The following is an 18240-nucleotide window of genomic DNA, read 5'->3' as shown; positions in this document are numbered from 1 at the left end:
ACCACTCCCGTTCCTGCAAGAAGCATGGAATAATAAGAGGGCTGTTGGCAGAGTACCAGGTAAACGTTGCCATGGGCCCAAGAGCTTTCCCTGTCCCTAGAGCTCTTTTTTGAAACAAGCAGATGACTATCAAATACAAGCATATTTACTTGATGCAAACAGCAGTGTGATGTTTGCAAATGCCTCCTTCTGTTTCCAGATGCAGTACAAACAACAATTTGCTGCCTGCGATAGATTGATTTCCTCCAAATATATTTTTACCCTTTTTTTGGCTGTGAGTAGATTCTGGTGGTGGTTTTTGTTTATTTATTTATTTTTGGTGTGAGGAGGACTGGGAAGATTTTTTTTTTTCCCTTGGCCTGGTCCATTTGGATAGTACCGAAAACCTAGTTCACTTATTTTGGTCAAGAAGCACTTCAGGAAATTACCAATGCTGCTTTGAAAGCCCTGCCTATTTTACAGAGAGGAAATACTTAAAATTCAATCATATGAAACTAACTAGATATATTTGAAATATTGATTACATATATCTTCTGGAATAGGATAATGGGATATTCCTGGATGCTATATGCATGTTTATACATCTCTGAAATGTTTGATAAATGTGCACCCAATCTTTCTTTCTGCTAATAGACCATCATATTTCTTACTAAGAAATGAATTATTTGACCAGCGATTCAAGTGGCTGAGAGAAGGCCATTTATAATGCTGCATCTTCAGCTAGTGTTTCGTCAGTAATAATCCTTAACCTGGAAAACTGTTTCACTGAAAATGACTAATTTTGTCAATTTTAATTGTTGCTTTGACTATGCTTTCCTTATGGCAGTCTTATCCATCCTAAAAGACTTAATTTATACTAAAATATTGATAAAGCATAAATAAATAAATGAAGGGAAATCCTCACGAAGCAACACCTGAATAGTATTTATGGAGATGCTATTCCTGAACTTCAAATTTGGAAATGCAAAAATGGCATATTGGCAAAAATAAAGAAAATACTTTAAGAAGTGGAATTGGCTAACCCATCCTTTTCTTTGTTGGTAAAACATGTTGTCATTCTAGACTAGTTGATTTTGCCTACTATTTCTCTTTTAAGATTATCTCACATTTGACTATTTTTATTTGTTTTCTGCATCACGTGTTTTAAGTAAGGCTACTTTTTTTTTGTTTCTGAAAATTGCTTACTTAAGAAATTTGACAAATCACAGGTGGTAATAACAATAGTTACTCTCTGCTGGCCTTTCTTGTCTTTATTAGACCCAGTCTTGTCATTTGTACACTATGAGCAGCACTTCTTCATGCAATCACAAAATTGCAGTACTAAACTTTAGAGAATAGAGATGTTCACTGCATTTACACACAGCCAAGAACACTGAGCAGTGACAAACAAACCATGAAAACTTATAGTTCTGAGACTGGATGAACTTTGCAGAAAAGCTGCTGAGGGTTAGCTTGCTCCTTGGCAAGTTTTATTAAAAAAAAGAGCATTTGCATGCATACTTTCAAAAGCTCAATAAAGATCAATAGACTGTATAACCCTAAGTCACTGATGTAAGTCCAGGCACACTGAGTTTGAGTCACAGCCCTTAATAGAAGTCATAGCATCCAAATTTTTTTCTAACCAGCAACTAAAAAGTGGTGATTTGGAATTTCCATCCACTTTAATAAACAGCGCAGATTTCTGTTTGCCCTGCATCTGACATTTAGAGTCGCTCTAAAGAAGGAACATTTTCAAATGGAGGCCTGCTTTCAAAAACAGAGAACACAAACTGCATCCACCTATCAGCAAAATCCAGCCTTGCATTTTAATACGACTTCAGACTGAGGAAGCTTGAACCGTTTCTGTTGTAGATTTTTCTGGAAATTACATCCACATGAAGTAGCAGTGGGTTGTACAGCATCTGTTGACACTGATGTGGAGATTCCTTGATCCATATTACGGACTCAAGTTCTCCCTATTGTGTTAACCCTGTATCTTTGTGTAAGGCAGAGATGAGGAACTTCACCTAAGGCACTATTCCTATCCCTAACTCCAGGCTGTAGATTTCCCAAGAGCTACTGGGAAGTTGAATGGAGATAAATACTGCTATTGGTCCCTCAGTATGTATGTACTAGGAGCTCTGTTAAAAGAAAAATGAATGGAAATAGCATTTTCAGAAACTGACAGTGTAGAAAGAGCCATCAGGCAAACTACGTTCACCTGATAAACTGATAGCTCCTGCTGCTCCCTTCCTTCCCCCTCTGTTACTTGAGAAGGTGAGCAGCATCTCTGGTGGCGAGAAAGGTTAAGAAGAGGATTTGGTTTCCTTTTTGAATCTATGAATTTGTAACTTAACGACCTATTCCTGAGCTAAAGGAACCAGGAAGGAAAAGCTGTCAATGGAGTAAGTACACATTATGGCTTATTGTTGTCATTTTCAAGACTGGAGGTACTGTAATTTGCTGTGTGCTTATCAAAGTTAAAACAGTCAGTCTTCTAATATATGGAAAGTTTTATGGGGATAGTTTTTTCTTTTTTTTTTTTCCTTCTCAAAAGCTTTTGCTGAAATAGAAAAATATCTCTTTTGTAAGTGAGAAACATTCACTGTCTTTCCCCTTTAGCAAATATCACCATCTAAGCTTGTCTGGGAGCCAGGAATGTGTCTCTGCTCTGTATTTTGAGGCGTCTTGTTCGTTCTTGGATAGAACATATGAGGGACCACTATAGGTCTGTGAAACTTCAGCTAATTGATAAGCTAAAGTCCTGCTGGTGTTTGCAAAGGAGGAAAAGATGAGTTTTGTGGGTGTACAATCAACAGCTGCTGATACCCAGCTAATTTAAGGAAAACCTTGGAAAACAACGATAAGCTTTTGAGTTAAAAGTCCAGGTGCAGGAAGCAGAGAAGTGCAAATACCTTCAGTTTTCTGTATTGCTTAACTATCTGCAGTTTTTCTCTCTGAGCTTTGTTTCACACATTCACACCATCTCCTTGGGATACTCGTGCTCTTCTCAAGAGAGGCTGCAAGCCCAGTTATACATCTGGACTTCAGCTGTGGGCAGCAGCAGAAATGGTGCAGAAGCTGAGGACTGGGGTTAAAGCAGCCCCAGCAGCTGCCCCTGGCCTGCAGGAGCAGCAGGTAGATCTGCAAGGCAGCACAACACTAGCCTCCTGTGCAGACTAATAGACATCTGCCCACAGGGGTGAGTCTTATTTCCTTGGAAATAACAGATTGCCAACATTTTTCATTTCTGTAGGTTCTTTTTCTCTGGTGCCCATATTGATCTGTTCTGCTTGGCTTGCTTTCAGAAATAACATTTTTATGCATGCAGCTCATCACCCTAGGGCCCTTGCTTGTGTCCATAGGGCAGGGTGGGCCAGGGTTGCATTTTGGTGTGTGACATCAGCACTTGGGGGCACAGGTGCATCTCAGACTGCTGCTGTTGAGAATGATCCCTGGAGAATGTACAGACAATGCTTACGAGAGGATAGTTGTGCTAAGAATAATGAATATCAGCTACTCCATAGGGACTAACTTAACTGGATACTTAGGTGCCTGATAATTAAGGAAAATGAAGATCATTAAGTAACTGCTGACACTACCCTTCTCTTCAGTGTGGCTTCACGCAGGAAGGGGGCAGGGGATTCTATGAGCCACCTGCAAGGCCCTCACATGTCACAAATCAAGTTTCTGTCCACCACCCCCTCAGGTAGAAGCTCTTTCAAATGACAGTGAAACATTAGAAGGAGGGAAAGATTTTTTTATTATTTTTTTTTTCCCCTTTCCTTGCTGGTTTCTGAAAAGCGTGGTTTATAAGCTGTCAATCATTTCCAATGATCTCAGTCCGGTGTTTATTCAAAAATCACGTTTGGTGTAGCTGGAAGTGTTGTTACTACCTGATGAGCAAGTCTGAATGCTGAAAATGAAAAATGATTGACATTATTTAAGGCAAAGAGGGAGACTCTTCATCCAGCAGAAGCTGCCACTGCAACAGATGCTGTTATAGCTTCTGACACTGATCGTGATGAGTGGTGTGTAATGTCAGTAAAAGATGAGAGGCTACAACAACAAAGTGAAAAGGAAGCCTCTGAACACGAATCCCATGGCACCCTGGTAGCAGTTAATAGCCACGACTTTCCTAGCTAGAAATATGACTAAAAAGGTCAGGCTTATATTGGTTAACTTATCATCTATTCAGTAAATAAACACAAGAACTTGTTAATTAGCAATCTATTACTTGGCTCCAGGTTAATTTTTTTTATTTTTAGTTCCTATTTCCCATGGCTGCTGGCAAATATGTTGTGTGCTGCTCTTTTTTTTTTTTTTTTTTTCCATTTCAGGTTTTCCTTTTGGTTAAATATAGTAGATATTTACAGAGAGTATTTCATAGCAGAGCTACGCATGGTCCTGAATAGTTTGAGCTACTCAGGGGTAATACTGCATCTTGGGCATCCTTCTAGCAATACTGAGCAGAAAGTTTCCTTGTGCAGTTGTGTACTTCCCCCCTGAACAGTAACATAATTTTAGGTGTAATACCTCCTCCCCCAGTTTGCTACAAAAAATCCCTTGCTAGATGTGCTGCAGCAACATGAGTCTGATGTGGGCATAGCTAATGGAAAGCAGCTTAGGAGGCATGCACAGCTGGACCATGGCCCCTGGGCTCCCAGAAAGCCCCTGAGCACACGACAGCCATAGCACCTGCCTCGATTTACCATGGATGAGAGTCCTCTGTGGAGCAGCCTTTCATTAGCCCACAAAATGTTACAGTTCACATTTCTTAGGTGGTATTTTCCTCATGCTTCCTGGTAGATTATGGCTTAAAGATAAGCAGTCTGACTCTTGTCGCCCCAGTTCTAGTCTTGCAAGTGAAATTAAGGTCCCTATTAAATCGTTTTGTAAGTGGTATTAACATTTACACTGCAGTGCGTGAAACAGAGCCTCTATATACATTAGAAATGAAATGCAATATGGTTATATTCTCATACTTTCTTGACGTGTGCACACGTGACCAGAGTCAAGTGGAAAGCAGACCCAGTAGTGAAACATTAAGTACAATGCATTGCTGTGCCTCGATTCACAGCGTAGCAGCAGTCACATACCTATCCCCAAGACATATCTATGGGATGTGCTGCTCTGCTTGCTGCCTTCAGGGAGTTGGGTACAAAGTCAGGGATGTGCTTCAACTCCTTCAATTGCTGAATTTATCATTGGGCGATAGGTCACCATATTTCTGTTTTCCTTAAATGCAAGAACTCTCCATGTTGTTCTTTTGGGGACAGTGAGTTCAACAATGCAATATTTCTTCATTAAAGTGCTTTCTCTCACATGGAGAATTTTACATGTGTTTTTCAAGCAGCTACCACAAATCTAGTTTAAGGGTACACATTTTCATGTGCTCAGAATTTTTTAAAAAAGAGAGAACAGTTGTCTTCATTTTCTCCTTCCCTGCTTGGTGTCCTTTAGGTCTCTGTGGGATATGTGCCTGTATCTATGCTCAGGGCTTGTTGGGGATGTGGATCTGCTGTGAAGGAATGGATTACTGCTTCTGTCACTATGCTACCATGAAAGTTGATAGGGAACCAAGTGCTATGCTATTTCAGTATGTTAAAGCATGACTTAAAAGGAAGTTAAATATCTGTAATCAACAAGACAAATTTCCTCTTCCAATATTGTGGATGGCTTGTCACAGGGGGAATATTTTAGAGATGCTGTGTGACTACACAGATGTCCACAGATGAGCCAGGATGCCTAATTCATTTCCTTCCCCCCTGACCTTTCTGGTGCTTGCCTTACACAGTGAGCTCCGCTCTCTGCATCTGCAGGATCACACTGTGATTTGTAAAGCATCTACTCCTGGGTCACAGGAATCGGTGCATGTAGGCTCTTGCAGAGCTAGTGTGTGTTAGCTAGCCTTGTGCTCTGCATGCAATTAACCTGGCATTTCCAAAGCTATCTGCTGTGTGGTGCCTGGAGGTTACAGTTATTTTAGACCATAAATTCCAGATTCCTGATGTATTTCTGCACTGAAGGTGATGCTCTGTACCACCTTCTCTACTGCAGGAGATGGTAGTAGTATCTTTCTATCATTTGAGAAACATGAGAAACCTCTTGCAGAAACGCTGAGAGAGCTCCTTGGTTTCCTATGAGATGTGACCACCTCTGAACACTGTGCATCTCTGCAGTTCGTGTTGCTTTCTTCGCACCAAAACATGGTTTTCCTTCTTACTCCATCCTTCTCCTCAAGAATTGCCCTCAGCTCAAAGATTCTTCTGCAAGGCCATGACTCTTCAAAGGGGACCCTTCCTTTGTACAACAGCTTTGATACAAATGAACCTGGGAGGTTTAACTGCCAGATAAAAGTAGAGTGCATTAACCCACACAATCGCTCTAATGAAGTCAGGGGTGAAGCTGTGAAGTCTGGGTCACAACTAATGGATGAGGCATTAACACCTCTCAGGCATAACGGCACTTAAAAAATATCAAACAGCAGACACATTTAGTGACTTTCAGGTGTAGAACCAGTCACAGTGTTTTGAGAGCAAACAGTCACAAAAAGCTTGCAATTTCACCGCCTCTCCCCTACGCTGCTTTCTACATTTATGTGTTAAGGTCAACTCAATTCTGGAAGATTTTTGCCATCATAACCTATCGGATGACAGGTAACTTAAAATATTTTATGTGCTTTACATTTTGAGAGCTTTGATCCAGAAACATTACTTCAGAACTCCAGTTCTGATCAGCATTTCCATACTGGCAGGTATTTTTACTGGCATATTCACTGAGTTTATTGCAAGAGGTTTGAGATTCTTACTCTACTAGGAAATCCTTTTCAATAGGGATAAAGTAATTTCTTCCTCTGATGCTAAAGGACTGGATTAAGAGCTGTTACTTTGCACTGTGAATCTGAGCACCATGATGGAGAGGCTGGGGAGGTTATTCCAGCAGAAAGTAAGGTTTGTAGATGTTTTGCTGCAAAAGTTTATGTTCCCCTTCAGATGCTGAAAAGCCTGTGGGCAATGCAGGAGCTTGCTTAGGTAACTAAGATGTTGCTGAATTCTGGAGGCCCTTTCAAGAGGATATCAGACTCTTACCAGCAGGCATTTGTCCTCTTGGATTGGGCTGCAAGATTCTGTGGAGGAGAAGACCAGCAAAAAGGCTCTGCAAAATTTGTTGAAGTTATTTATTCTCACAGCATCCTCTACAGAAGGCCTGATTGTACTGCACACTTAGCCCTGACCCTCTGTGCTGTGATGGCTGTTGCCTGTGCATTTTCTCCAGAAAATAGGCATGCAACCGTATCAACTTATGCTTCCTGTGCTTACTTATGAGGATGTTAGAGGGAACAGTGTCAAAAGCCTTGCTGAAGTCAAGGTAGACAGCATGCACTGCTCTCTCCTCATCTACACAGCAAGTCATTCCATTGTGAAAGGCTATCAGATTGGGTAAGGAGAATTTCCCCTTGGTGCGCCTCATGATGCTGCATGTGCTGCATGGTGCTGTCACTCTTCTTCTCACCTCTGTGGTCCTTCTGTCCTGGGCACCCTGAGACATGTTTCCTTTGTGCGTGGGGAGTGCTGCCTGCCCACAGCCAATGGTACATCTGCATCCAAGGTCTTGCTGCAGCTCCAAGAGTTCACTCTGTGCACCTCCCAGCCCTGTGAGCCCAAGAAACATTTGCAGGTCAGGAAGGCATCTTAGGAAGTTGTGTGTTTCCATTCCTTCTAGCAACCTGCTGGTCTAAAACTGAAATACTGAATTGCTATTTAAGCCTTCTTTGTGTCGTTTCTACACTGGGCAAACACTGCATGCTAAATTCACAAAGTGGGACAACAGCATAGCAGCTGTAATTCCTACAAAAGTGTTGCATGGTGAGAAGCTGCATTTTGTGTCTGATTCTCCACTGCTGTCTTGAATTTCTACTACTACCTGTGTTCAGAAGGAGCTACTGCTGCAAAACTGCTAAGTGTTTAGGCTTCCTGATGAATCCTTAGGGTATAATTTAAGGAAACAGGGTCATGTGTTGGACACTGTGTCTTGCACAATGGTGTCATTATCTCTTATGTATTAGCTGGCTACTAAAGCTGACATCTAATTAGCACCAAGAAACTGATTAACTCTCAATAGGGTCAAGAGAAAGAAGAAAAATAGATCTCAGGCAAGCAATTAGGTCATTTATTTAATAAATTAAAATACTTGTGATTATAAGCCCACTCTAGCATTTTTTTTCTGTATTGCACAGCTGATGACAGAAACAGTGATAAAATTCAAAGAGTAAACACAACACTGTGTTAACGGCAGCAAAATCAAAACATGCAGACAAAAAAACCCACATCTGAGCTTTCTCTAATGGACAATTTATCATCCAAAACAGATGCATTCATTAGGAGAAAAATTGCATTCAAATATCAGTAAAATAAATGGAGTCTGTTCAAATTTCGTATTCTTGCAATTGGACTGTTTCATGCTATGGAAATTAAGTAGAAGATGATTCAATGCATGCTCGTGACATGGCAGACATTTACATTTATTATGTACCTTTTGCAAAATAATCTGACCTGCCATTTTTGAGCATTCTGATAGATGTTGAACAGATAATAGTATCTTTTTATATGCCAACCTCGGCAATTAATTTCTGCACTTTTTAAAAATAAGGCAAAATATTTTTTCCCTGTGACAATGAAATGAAAAACGCATCTATGTATGCTAATGGGTGGTGCATTCTCCTCACAGAGCCTGGTGCTTTTTCCCCTTGCTGCAGTGCCCCACAAGGGCTTGTCGCTTCGTGCATTAGCACTCTGCAGCTTTCTAACAGGCAAGCCGCCCATACTCCCTTCTTGCATGCTCAGTTTAAAGCATTTCTTAATTGGGTTCATTTAAATGCTAATTTTATTGAATTCAGACTCCTCTAAATCACTGAGGTGAGTTCTTGCCAGGCTTCTTCAGTAATAATAATATTTCAAAAGCTTTGAAGTTTGGAGTAGGTTTGGATGGGGACTGGAAGGGCTTCCTGTGCACCCAACATTACTGTGGCCCATGAGGATTCTCCTGTTGTGTCTTCCCCTGGCCTCCTTCACAAGCCCTTTTCCTCCCTGCTGCAGGCTCACCTGCTTCACCCACTGCTTTGGAAACCTCTTGCTGGCATTCTCTGTGGTTCTCTGTGGAGGCTTCAGACTGTGCTGGAGACTTGCACACTGCAGTTTCCATTTCCACTTACTTAAAAGGTAAAGTCTGTGTGTGCTGCAGGGAGCAGCTGTTGGCTCCCTGTGTTTTTCTTAACTGCATCAAGTGTATGTTCAACTCTTGCTCGAAAGAAGAGATACAAAAGCACAGTAAGAGCTGAAAGGGACACCCAGCCGTTTCCTAAGGCTCTGGGCTGCTTTGGAGATGGCAGTGGCAGGTGAGGGGGCAGCTTTCTATGGGCACTGTGGGGTGGTGGCTTGTGAAATCTGGCAGGGTCCTGCCCTGGCTCCTGAACCATAAGCAGCCACTCAAGGATGTGCTCATCTCAGTGCTGCTGTCTCTATGTTGTAGGTGGTCCTGGCTGAGAGACCCGTTGCAAAACATAGCAATCAATGCAGCAATAGCTCTTTAAAAACAGGAAAATAACCACACAACCTTTTTTTCCTCTCCTTTTAATATTATCCTCTTGTTATTAAAACAAATTTATCAAGGACAGAGTAGTGTATGCAGCATCAGTGAAAAATTCATCTGGTATGTAGTCTTAAACACTTGATTTTTTTTTTATTATTATTTTTTTGAGACTGTCTTGAAAAAGTTGTCATAAACACCAACAAATGCAAAGCAGTTTTCAAGATGACTTTTTGTTATAGGCATATTCCTGAACTATTCATCTGTGTTAAATGCATTTTGCCTTGAATCATATGTCATGTTGCCAGAAAAGAGTTGTTTCCATGCCAACTCATTTGCAACATGGGGGAAAAAAATCAAAGCTACTAACATCTGCAAGATGTCAGTACTGATATAAGCCACTTGCAATGAAAAACACAGAGCTGCGGGAAGGTTTGCCAAATAGGCACTATATATAGGGTAGAATGTCATAAACTAATCACCGAACAGTGCATTTCCATTCCTTTTTTGGCTGTATTCTTAAGCTGATCTCTTTGCCAAAAAAGGCTTGCAGCAAAAGGAGCATCAGTTGCTTCCACGTGCATTCCTCCTGTAAAACAGGAATTACTTGGATCTCTTTTTTTCTCAAGCCTCCACAAAAGCCACTTAATTTAAAACACATAAGAACTAGCACAAGAAACTGCTGCTTCACTTTCCATACTATTTCCTTTCAATTCTCCCGGCTGCGGGGTCTCCTTTCATAAAGATCCTATTCATCAGCAAGATTAATGAGACCTCATGTCTGAAACTGTGGATTCCATTTCACAGCCACTATTTCCTCTGCACTCTTCCCACCCACCCCCCCTTTTTTTTTTTTGATAAAATAAGATTGTTCGTTTATTACCTAAGTATTATGAAATGCCAGAGGCTGAGGCTCTGAAGCCCGAACAGTTCAAATATCAACTTATATTTAATTTTGAGATGATCTGGGCACTGCTGTATTGCGTGAGCCATCAGAGGCAGCGATACTTCTCCTTTTTTCTTCCTTGGAGGTATGAGAACTGTTTTAATTTCCTAAACTATTCCACAATACTGATGCAAATCTGTTATTTCTATCTGGAGCCTAGCCAACGCTCAGTGTGCCTGTTGCATGGCATCTGTTGTCCCCTTATCTCTCACTGCACTGTGTCATGGCACTCTTGCAGCGATGGATGGGACCGAGGCAGCCTTCCCTAGGTGATGCCTGGCTGTCTGGTGTGCTGTCTGGAAGAAGCTAGAGTATCCCCTACCCATGAGCATCCCTTTTGCTGGGCTCATGAGCTGGAGCCCTGCTTTCCTGCTCAGGAGTGGGGCTGGAGCATTGTCTCCAAAGGGCTGCCTATGCAGCACGACCCATCACACAGTACTGCGGCTTGTGCCTCCAAGTTATTTGTAATTGCTGAATTTCACAAAGGAATATTCATGCTTTCTGAGTATTGCTTACCCCATGAAAGCAATTACCAGAGTTGTCACGGAGATGTTACGCAGCAGTGAACGGAGAGGAGTTAATTTCATGGGAGTCGTCTTTGCATAAGGGAGATTTGAAATATCAAATTGAAACATTCATGGCAAACCTTTTGTAAAGGAAAGGTCCTGTCTTTCGTTACTGGTAAGATGGGGGTGGGGAACAACTATCTGCTGCATTTCAAATATCTCCATAATTTTGCGTCTGCTATTGTTAGAATGATGAAATTCTCACACAGATCATCTTTGTACTTCATAAAGATCTCAATCCAAACTCATCTACTTTGCTTTATTAAAACTCCTCTGCTAAGGCTCTTTAATAGAAAGTTATTACAGGAAAGCAGAGTTGAGAGCAATGTAGGAACAGATTCCTACAGCAGCTTATTTATGTCACTGAGTTTTGCACGATAAAGCACAAGTAAGGCCACTTAAGGATTTTCAAAATTACCTGGATCTGTTTTGAGTGACAGTGAGATGCTGTGAGCTTTGCTGCTGCTGAGCAGAAGTTACAGTTCTAACACCACGGCCATGCAGCACTCACCTGGTAATGTCGTTTTCCTGTGCAACTGAAGTGTGTGCATTAATACCTATGTACACACATATGTATCTTTCACATACATTAATCTATACGTTAATGTAAGTAATAGGCTGGGTAAACAACAAAATTGGCTTCTGTCTGAAATATGCTGTAGTTAAATCCGGGACAAATGTAATTGAGAGAGATTAAGGCCGTTTTCCTTTTTCTCCTTACAAACCATGTGCTTTGTGCAGCTAGCAGCAGCACCCTGTGCTGGAACGAGTCCTTTTCCCTCTGTGTACCACCTCAGCAGAGCAGGAAAGCATCTTCAGAAGAGGAAAATATGACTGTAAAATTCTTAAGAGTTCATTGGAACTCAGTCAGGCGTAAAACCCAAAAATGCTATAAATTGGCTTTTTTAAAAATCAGATTTCAGATTGGCAGTGTCCTGCACTGTTACATTTAGAATTCTAACTTGGATGTCTGTAGCAGTTTGCCTATCTCAGCTTTCCAACAAGCGCGGCATCCCTCTCACTCAGTGAATGTAACACGAGCAACAAGGTTTGACACGCTGAGCTTTGAAGAATATCGAGCATGTGTTAAGCTGGGGTTCAGCTCCAAGCTGCAGTGCAATGGGACACCAACTGCAGAAGGGGGCCATGCTGTGGTGGGGCCGTGGAGTGCTGCTGAGGTGCTGGATTCACATGGTTCTTCAGGCCTTGTCCCGTGCCTGAAGGCCAGCCTGATGCAGGAGTAGGGCATCACAGCACAGACTGCCAAGCAGCCCCAGCTGGTGGCCAGGAGCTCCTGCATGATTCTCATTCTGTAGAGGTAGGCAATGGCAGTCAGAGCAAGCCTGGCAAGCATGGCCTGGCTGCTCACCCAGCTGAATGTTCAACCACCTTGTGTTCACCACAGCCGTTTTCATCTGAATGTGAAATGTGAGCTTCTGGCTTAGCTGCTGTGCAAGCGCTGTGGCTAATGTGGAGCACCATGCCCCAGGGTAGCACATTCTCTTTTGAGAGCTGTCATCCAGTGTGTATCTGCTATATAGGACACTGCCTCTGCTCAGCAGCAGTTGTACTCTGCTGGTTGGGAGCACAGGGTTAGTTGTAAATTCACATTTGTCTGCTACCTATGTCACCTTGATGTAGCCAAGAACTACCTTTAGCCCTCTTGTTGGAAATACGAAGGCTGTATGGCACTGATCTGGTAACTTTGCTTTCCTCACTCCTGCACACAGCAGGGTTGATCCAAATGGCCTTTCTATACTTCAAAGAAATAAATTAAAATTTCAGGATCATTTGCTTTTATCAAGAAAAATTATTTGTTTCTACAACTCAGCTGCTGTTCAAAAGATCTGAGTCTGAAACGAGTTATTTTACCGTAATTCTGGTAGTGGTGGCGAGGGCCAAACCTGCAGGTGGGGGCAGTTGGTGCATGTGGGGTGTGAGGATGTGTCATGCACACCGCCATCCAGTCATCATCTTCATTGCATCCCCCAAGACTCTCCTTTCTCAGCACATCTCTGTGATTAGATTCAAGTTGGTTTCTGTGATCTTTTATGTCTTCTCTTTATAATAAGAAACTTTCATTATGCTTCCACCTGATAATTTAGTATTTTTGATCTGTTTTGGAGCTTGCCTTTGAACTTGGAGCCTTTGAGCATGTTTTTCTGACTTAGTTGAACTTTCAGATACACACTTCAAGAAAATCCTTTTCAGAGGGTTTCAAACTGACTATTCAAATAAGATCTTTCAAAACTAATGATTTGTATTTTGATTGAAACTGGCTTTTACATCAGAGCAACTATTTCCATGAAACTGAGTACAGGATGAGCACCCTATAACTGTTCTCTTCAGTCTCCCGGTAAGATCACACACTGTAGTCAATGTGAGCTTGTATTTCTTTGTGTGGTTTCTCTAATGCTTCAAGTGAAGGAATTGCTCTTTTTCATTCAGAGAAAGTATGTATGGTCCTCAAGCCTCCATGCTGAGCATTAAGTCTCTTGGATAAATATACCAGCTGCTACTACTGGTACTAAATCTCAGCTTTTTACTATTCAAGTGCTCAAGATGTCAGGTGCTATCTTAGGAAATCATTACCTTTACTGTCAATATTTTTTGCTAGAATTCTTTCTGAATAAGTCTTTAAAAACAAAAAACAAAACAAAACAAAAAAACCAAACACCTGAAACATTCCAGCCTCCAGGAATGATATGGAAGTCCTGGCCCTTGCTGCTTTGTTTCTACTAAATCTCACTTCTTTAAGTTTGATTTGATCTTGATGAACTTCAGTGGAAGAAAAGTGCTTCTTCAGACTGCAAAGGGTTGCTAAGGCTCCTATTTAAGTGTTATAAAGATCTCTCTTTATGTCCTACTCTGTTACTGGGGAGGAAAAAAAACCCCACAAAAACAGAACAGTAAATCAGTTTGTCATTAGTGATACGCTCTTTCAAAGTAACTGCAGTGAGATTTCCATACTAGCACTTTCTTCAATTAAAACTTAGTTTTAAAATACAGTAATTGGTTGTATGCTCTTCTTCCAGCTCTTTCTTACTATCTGGATAGTTTTTAAGGACCTTGCGTACTATGTTATCTTCATCTTAATTAATTGATTTTACTTTCCATGATTTTGTGTTGTAGGAACCTTACCTCTGTTTTGGAACAGGTTTTCCCGAGTGGTCAATCACAACTCAGCTAAATGAGGTTTGTAGGGAGATATATTTAAATATTATAAAAACAAATGAACAGAAAAGCAACAAAGCAATCTCTGAAGCATTTCTTGTCTGAAGAAAGATTTGTATAGCCAAACTCCTTTTATCCATCATCTCTATTTGCATGTCTAGCATAAGATTCTACTTTGACATACAGGCCTCATTTTGCTTGCATTTTTTAGGTCGTTATGGTTATAATGATTCTCATTGCTATATTTAGGCACTTTGTTTATTTTAGTTCTAGCAGTGCCCACTACATGTAATAAAACTTTGCAAACACTTGAACACACAATTGTGAGACGTTTGTAATCATCTGTTCCCAGGAATCAGCATCTGACACTTGTTTAAATGCCTTCCTGCCCACATAGGGAAATATTTATGCTTTAGAACCACACAGGCTCTAAGGGTATTTGCATTCCCTCCACCTTTAGTAGATGACAAGTATCTCTTGTGTGTCCCTCAGGTGTGTTTGCTTTGTAAGAAAAGCCGTGCATCAGATGGTTTGATCAAGCACTGTTGGTTTAGCATGCAGTCAGTTTCAGATTGGAGAAACAATGGTTCCGCCATAATTTCTGCAAAGACTGCCTTTCTGAGATGTTTCTGGGATTACTAAACCTCCAAATATTCTGAGTCAAATAATTATTTAGCCGTGCCTTCATAAAATCAGGCTTTCACTTCCTGGTGGAACTCCTCGTTGCATCACAAATAGCACTGCTTTGCAGAGATGCTAAAAGCACTGTTTTTACTTCACTCCTGTAAAACCAGCACCATTCCACCAGGCTATCTGCTGCATGTAGGGAAGCCCTACATCAACAATAAATGTTACTCCACTTTTCGCTGGTAATTACAAACGTATCTGCTTCGATTTCTCCAGAATTCTGTGTAAATGCTTTGTTATTCATTGTTTCAGCACAATTAAAGTTCCCTACCCTGTTAGCAATTTAAACTGTCAGGTTGGAGCACAGGTATTATGGAGGAGAATCAGTGGAGGAGGGCTAGAATTAATTCTGTGCTGAAAGAGCTGTTCTAAACAGAAATACTGCTGATGTACTTTCCCTTTTCACCTTACTGAAGAAGATTATTTATGCATCACCTTGGTTTTACTGTAGTCTGTGCAAATATCATTCTTGCAACAACCTCAGGCTATGTATGCCATATTTTAATACTACAAATATGCAGTTGTTATGAGCATGCTTTACTGATGTTAAATGCTTTGATCAAAAGTGCACTAGACATTGTGTCTGAGCAGCAAAGGAACACACAGAACATTAATTGCTATTGCCAGTGTAAAAGAAAACCAAACAAAGCCAATGTTACGTTGCACAGTCAGCTCTGGATATAGCATTCCTATTAAGAGAAGGGCTATTAAATTTAAAGAGACCTAATACATATACTTCTTTTTAAAGTTTAATCTGGTCCTTGAGAACCTTATGAGGCCATTAACGCCAAGAAGAAATCTACTGTCAAGAAACAGCAGTAAGGGACTAAATTGAAAGCAGAATGGGAGAGTCTCACTGCTACACTGCACCAATTATATTGCCACGTTGTTTCTTGACTGCAAGACTGATAGGGATCTACAAATGCGTAGATCCCAAGGGGCTCAAGCATGTCTGGTGAAAATTGGAAATCAATAGGAGTCTATAATCGCAAGCAAACGGCATCATTTTCATTGGGGTGAATGATGGCACATATCCACAATAAAATGCCATGGATGTTGGTCCATCAAGAGTATTTGTTGAAGCTTTTTGCTAAACATGAGAAGCACAACGAGCTTGTTTTTTTTGCCTTATTAGGAACATTACTTGACTCTTAATTAGCAAAGCAATAGGAAAATATTCACTGACCTTTCAATTCAGATGGACATTTTGTAGCTTAAGAGAAGAGGATTCATTTTCTGGATGTGGATTTTCAATATATTGGCAGTCCTGCTGAGAAGGCAAATGTTTAGTTTCCAGTTCTGTCAGTAGACTGCAAATTCATCTCAGGTATGGCTTGAAACAAGCTTCATCTCCAAAGCTGAAGTAATTTAGTGCCCAGGGTTATTTTGTCCTGGCTTTTGCTTAAGTACAGGCTACCAATTCAATGTGACAATGAGAATTACTATCCACTAGGGGCCAAACTATGCCCACCAAATGCTCGATTTCCTTTCTGAAGTACTTTTATTCTCCTAGTATTGAAATTTGCAAGGTTTTCTGGCTTTTTATTTTTCTTTTTTTAAGCCCACTACTTCATGTATTCAATTCCAGGCTGTCCTTGAGCTTTCTAAGGTATAGTTCACTCATTCTAGAGAAATACGTAACAATTATGAATATTATGACCATATTTGTCTATGCGGCAGGCAGGCAAGGTATAAAAGTCAGGTTATTGTTGGTGAACTTAAAAGATATGTCAGTTTTCAGAGTTGGGGAAAATTATGCCTATTGATGGCTCAAAACCATTTTTTTCCTGTATTGTGAAAGGTCTCAACAAGAGATGATTTGGTAAGATCTGATTCAAAGCTCCATGAAGTCTGTGGGCAGCCCCTCAGACTAGACCTACTCCTAGAACATGTGCTTCCTGAACAACTTATGCTGCCTTCAGTATTTGAGAAAGCTGGCAAATGGAGGAGAGCATTTGTTCTGCTGAGATACACTGGACGGCACCTTTAAATCCCTGTTTAAATGTAGATGTTCTTCGTGGTCATTTGCAAATAAAATCTAATGCTGTAGGCTATTAGCAGGAATTTGGTATGACTGCCATCCTGTATCTTTTCACAGACTCTAAAAACAAGAATTCTGAGGTCATTCTTGAGCTTTTCTTTCTCCCACAAGGTACCAGCAAATGAGCTATTGGATTAGTTACAGCTTTCATTAAAATGTAATTAAAAGATGTCATACTTTTATAGTCGGACTCAGCTGTAGCCAAACATATGGGCACAGTAAAACATTTCACAGAGCTGAAAGATTTTGTCGTCCTGCTGAGAAAATGATCACAGAATCACAGAATCACAGAATTGCCAGGGTTGGAAGGGACCTCAAGGATCATGAATCTCCAACCCCCCTGCCACATGCAGGGCCACCACCATTCCACCTAATGCTAGACCAGACTGCCCAGGGCCCCATCCAATCTGGCTTTGAACACCTCCAGGGACGGGGCATCCACAACCTCCCTGGGCAGCCTGTTCCAGTACCTCACCACTCTCTCCGTAAAGAATTTCCCCCTGACATCCAACCTAAATCTCCCTTCCCTCAGCTTAAAACCATTTCCCCTTGTCCTGCTGTCACTCACCCTTTCAAAGAGTTGATTCCCCTCCTCTTTGTAGGCTCCCTTTATGTACTGAAAGGCTGCAATGAGGTCACCCCGCAGCCTTCTTTTCTCCAGGCTGAACAAGCCCAGCTCCCTCAGCCTGTCCTCATAGGGGAGGTGCTCCAGTCCCCTGATCATCTTTGTGGCCCTCCTCTGGACCCTCTCCAACAGCTCCCTGTCTTTCTTGTACTGGGGGCTCCAGACCTGGACGCAGTATTCCAGATGGGGCCTCACAAGAGCAGAGTAGAGGGGAACAATCACCTCTCTGTCCCTGCTGGCCACCCCTCTTCTGATGGAGCCCAGGATCCCATTTGCCTTACGAGCTGCAAGGGCACACTGCTGGCTCATGTTAAGTTTTTCGTCTACCAAGACCCCCAGGTCCTTCTCCACAGGGCTGCTCTCAAGGACCTCTCCTTCCAGTCTGTAGGGATGCCTGGGATTCCTCCGGCCCAAGTGCAAAACTCTGCACTTTGCAGTGTTGAACCTCATCAGGTTCACCCGGGCCCACCTTTCTAGCCTCTCGAGGTCCCTCTGAATGGCATCCCGTCCTTCAACTGTGTCAACCACACCACTCAGCTTGGTGTCGTCAGCAAACTTGCTGAGGGTGCACTCAATTCCGTCATCAATGTCATTGATAAAGATGTTAAAGAGCACCGGTCCCAAGACAGACCCC

General features: G+C 41.5%; 1 long non-coding RNA gene across 1 annotated transcript; it reads right to left on the bottom strand.

Annotated features, from left to right (window-relative positions):
* Positions 1 to 3762: 3762 nt before the first annotated feature.
* Positions 3763 to 16517, bottom strand: LOC149916841 (uncharacterized). Its single transcript, XR_016468956.1, has 3 exons — positions 16127 to 16517; positions 7495 to 7634; positions 3763 to 3895 (listed from the first exon to the last, which is right to left on the bottom strand). It is a non-coding gene; the product is annotated as an uncharacterized LOC149916841 (long non-coding RNA).
* Between the last annotated feature and the right edge of the window lie 1723 nt (positions 16518 to 18240).

This window comes from Phasianus colchicus, chromosome 9, assembly GCF_987193195.1.
Source record: "Phasianus colchicus chromosome 9, bPhaCol1.hap1.1, whole genome shotgun sequence".
Lineage (NCBI taxonomy): Eukaryota > Metazoa > Chordata > Aves > Galliformes > Phasianidae > Phasianus > Phasianus colchicus.
Note: the sequence above shows the minus strand (reverse complement) of the source record. Positions and strands in the feature narration are given on the sequence as shown.